The sequence below is a fragment of the Cryptomeria japonica genome, chromosome 4, assembly GCF_030272615.1.
Source record: "Cryptomeria japonica chromosome 4, Sugi_1.0, whole genome shotgun sequence".
NCBI lineage: Eukaryota > Viridiplantae > Streptophyta > Pinopsida > Cupressales > Cupressaceae > Cryptomeria > Cryptomeria japonica.
The window spans coordinates 339276352-339281358 of NC_081408.1; positions in this window are offsets into that span (position 1 = coordinate 339276352).

Here is a 5007-nt window from a genome sequence, read left to right on the forward strand (position 1 = left end):
ATCTTCAACCATGTAGAGAAATGGAGTGAAAAGGGCTTTAATCAACATGTATCTTTCTTCAAAGTTATGCTTGTATACTTTGCAGAGAAACAAGTAAGTTTCGTAATTATACAATCTTGTATGTCTTAAAAATGTTTCGAATGATCTATTTATAATTTGAAAAAATAATTTGTAGTAAGTGTTATAATTTATTTCTTGTAGCACATTCATTCCGCGTAAAAAGGTTGTTTATTTTGGTCTTCATTTATATGCAGACATTTCTATATGTAAGCTTTTCTCTTAGGACATGAGGATGTCTGATGCAAATGAAGTGGGATGTTGTATTTGTATATGGATGTGAATTGATGTAACTTTGTTATGATGATATACAATGTCCATGAGCAAATTGGTTTAGTTATATTGATGATATACAATGTATCTGTACATGAGTACATTGGTCTAGTTGTATTCATAATGAAAAAAAATCATGTTTGCATATTCCTTCATGGATGTCACATGAAAGTGTAATGGTAATTATGTGTATACAATACATGGAAATATTAATGATCATTATGTGTCTACAGTGTAATGCTTGTTTATCTATATTTTTTCATTGAATGAGATTGACGATTTTTTTGCCAACCGAAAAAATGCTTCCCTAATAAAACCGTAGGGAAAATTGAAAAACCGAGATAGGATTTTGTAGGGACCCCTCTCGTGGCCTTGAAGGTTCAAATGGATGATTTGCAGGTGCCACGGATTCCGAGTTAGGGCCCGTCAAAGTTTGACAATTTTTAGCACTTAGGGTGCTCAAGGGACGACGCCAGTAGGGTATGACCCTAAGCGTTCGATCGAGTGGGGGAGGGGGGGGATAGGAGCATGAAATTGGCCACATGACAACATTGGATTGAATGAGACTGACGATTTTTTTTGCCAACCGAAAAAATGTTGCCCTAATAAAACCATAGGGAAACTTGAAAAACTGAGATAGCCTTTTGTAGGGACACCTCTCGTGGCCTCGTAGGTTCAAACAGATCATTTGCAGGTGCCACAAATTTTGAGTTAGGGCCCGTCAAAGTTTGACAATTTTTAGCACTTAGAGTGCTCAAGGGATGACGCTGGTAGGGTATGACCTTGAGCGTTCGATCGAGTGGGGGGAAAAATAGGAGTATGCATAGGGTAATAATTCCTAACTAGACATTTCAGAGCCGATGATTCATTATCACGATGAGAAGAATGAGAAATTGGCCACCCGACAACATTCGGTTGAATGAGACTGATGATTTTTTCGCCAACCAAAAAAATGCTTCCCTAATAAAACCGTACGGAAAATTGAAAAATCGAGATAGGATTTTTTAGGGACCCCTCTCGTGGCCCCATAGGTTCAAACGGATCATTCACAGGTGCCATGGATTCCAAGTTAGGGCCCATAAAAGTTTGACAATTTTTAGCACTTAGGGTGCTCAAGGGATGACACCGGTAGGTACGACCCCGAGCGTTCGATCTAGTGGGGGGGAAAAATAGGAGCATGCATAGGGTAATAATGCCAAACTAGTCATGTCGGTGCCGATGATTCATTATCATGACGAGCAGAACGAGAAATTGGCCACGTGACAACATTCGATTGAATGAGACTGACGATTTTTTGCCAACTGAAAAAATGCAGCCCTAATAAAACCGTAGAGAAACTTGAAAAACCGAGAGAGCCTTTTGTAGGGACCCCTCTCATGGCCTCGTAGGTTCAAACAAATCATTCACAGGTGCCATGGATTCTGAGTTAGGGCCCGTCAAAGTTTGACAATTTTTAGCACTTAGGGTGCTCAAGGCATGACGCCGGTAGGGTATGACCCTGAGCGTTCGATTGAGTGGGGGGGAAAAATAAGAAAATGCATAGGGTAATAATGCCTAACTGGACATGTCAGAGCTGATTGTTCAATATCACGATGAGCAAAATGAGAAATTGGCCACACGACAACATTCGATTGAATGAGACTGATGATTTTTTCGCCAACCAAAAAAATGTCGCCTGAATAAAACTGTAGGGAAACTTGAAAAACCAAGATAGAATTTGTAGGGACACCTCTCGTGGCCCTATAGATTCAAACGGATTGTTCGCAGATGCCACAGATTCTGAGTTAGGGCCCGTCAAAGTTTGACAATTTTTAGCTCTTAGGGTGCTCAAGGGACAACGCCAATAGGGTATGAACCCGAGCGTTCGACCGAGTGGGGGGGGGGAATAGGAGCATGCATAGGGTAATAATGAATTGTATTGTATTGTTCATTATACAAACAACACTTACGATGAAATGAAATGAATTGTATTGTTCATTAAATAACCATTGTTAATTATTGGATTGAAGATTAAATATTTCCATGGTAACACTATTGGCATATGCACACTCCAATGAGACATTGTATGTGATTGAAAGTTTTGTCATTGATGGAAACCTTACAATCCTATGGCACTGGCAAGGCATTACACTGGCAAGATAGTTCACCGGCATTAGCAGAACACATTCTACACGGGCATTTAGAACACCGACACCAACACAGAGAAAGGAAGCATACTGGCACAGAGGCCGACATGATTTTTGATATATTATATTTTGTTTATTATTTGAAAAAATTTGTAAGCCGACTTGATATCATTGTAAAATGACTCTTATATATAAAAGAGATCATTGTAGACATTTTGTAAGCAAGTTAAGGAAGTGAAGTAAGCGAAGAAAAAGATTAGGCAGACCTATTATGCGAAATATAGGTTAAGGGGTATATGTAAAGAATAGAGCAGAAACCGGTACTGAATCTAGCATTGAAGATGCTATTGTAAAGCAGTACAAGTTATTGGATTTTTATAATCCACATTGTAAGTTAGTGAGACTTCCCATTTGAGCATTGAGCTCTAGGCACTTGGCCTTCCTGCATGTGCAGGCCCCCATTGTAAGTAATATTCTCTTATTGGCCAGTAAGTGAATATTGTGGGTCACAAATCCCACCGAGGTTTTTCCCACACTGGGTTTCCTCATTAAATCATTGTGTTATGGTGTGATTTTCATGTGGTTTCTTTCATTTCTATTTATTGCATTGTTTCTTGCATACTGGTACACTGTTACAATATGTTCTGCATGTTTTAAGTTGAGAAATTCTAATTACTGGTTAGATGCTAATACACCCCCCCCCCTCAGTATCTATGAGTTTCCTAACAATTGGTATCAGAGCCTAGTCCTCTATTTTCAGAAGCCTACCAGCTTGAGGAAGATCTTGACACCGGTAAAGATGGAAAATCTGATGAAACAACTTGAAGCAACTCTCTCAGACTATGATGCAGAAAAAATGAAAAATATCAAACTAGAAGATGATCTAAAGCAACTTAGGATATCATTTAGGCACTTCAAGAGAATCTTACTATTGCAAGAAATAAGAGAAGAGAACTTTGTGAAAAGATGCAAAATGAGAATGATGAAAAGGAATCACTTAATGATATGTTAAGTAAGCTGAAACTAGAGAACATAACTACAAAGAATGAGATGCAGGATATGACTATGAGATTTTGTAAAGAGATTGAAGATAGGAAGAAGAATGAAGAAGAATTGACCAGAAGACTAAGTGATGCAGCAAATGAGAACACAAGACTTAGATATGAAAATGATCTATTAAAAATAGATCTGATGCATACTTAGAATGACTCCAATGAACTAATGAGACAGAAAGAAGTCTTAGAAAGAGAACTAGAAACTGCAAATCAACATAAAGAAAAATTCAAGAAAAGCTCAGAGGAACTTGGCAACTTGCCGAAGAATCAAAAACCTAAAGGTGACACTTCTGGAATTGGCTTTGAAGTTGGTGAAAGCTCCGGTGCTGCAAACACATATGATCACAACAAACCGATAAGGCAACCTAATGATTATAAATTCAATGGAAAATGCTTTAACTGTAACAAGTATGGTCATAGAGCAAATGAATGTAGATCTAGAAATTATTAGAATATCAACACACCCACCGGTCAATGTTCTAAATGCAACAAAGTTGGTCACAATTCTGAGAATTGCAGAATGAATGTGAGATGTTATGTTTGTGGAAGATTTGAACATTTATCTAATCAATGCAAAACACAAACCAGCATAGGTTATGGGAAAGCTATTCAGAAGAATAATGTAACTTGTTATGCATGTAACAAGATTGGGCATATTGCAAAATTCTATAGAAGTAAAGGATCACCGACAGACAACAAAAATTCTAGCTTGAAAGGTAAAGAAAAAGTTGAAGAGGTTAAGCAAGAATTCTCAAAACAATAGATTAGAGAAGCTGATCTAAATATTTGGAATACTCCTCCACTGGTAGAACCAGTCAATGCTTCACTGGTAGGACAGAGTGATGCTCCACCGGTAGGAAGTTCTTCATCAAATTGAAGAAAGTTTCCTTGAAGGTTTGGTGATCTAATGACACATGTGCTATTATTCCCTCGGTTAGAGATGAGAAGTTGGAAATTACTTTATTACCGACAGACAATGTTAAGTGAATACTTAACCGGCATGCATTTAATGTGGTAGATGGCAAAAAGTAACACTATAAATTTGTGGTTTTGGCTCCATTTCATTTCACCGAGATTTCAAACCTACGAAGAGCGCGAAGATTCCGAGCTAAGGCATTTCGAGCAAAAGGAAAGAACACTTCAAGAAATCATCCATGCTAAAGGCAGTAAAAGGTATTTTATCATGGCATCCACCTCTGCACTTGAATATATAGCAAACCCTACTGTTGTCGAAGTTGTAAAAAGACCTAGGCCCGTATTTCAATTAGTTCCTAAGGTAGCAAAGAAAGATGATACTTTAGGTGCTTCTTCTCAAATTCCTAAAGGAGTTGTTTATGTTGAAGACCCCAGAATTTACATCCACTGCAACATTGAGGAACTAGGAGATGAAGAGATTAAAACCATGTTTAAATTTGTCATATGTGATGAATCCGACAATGTAAAAGATGAACATAAGATCATTGAAACCCTAGGATTTACAGAGATCCTTAGCATTC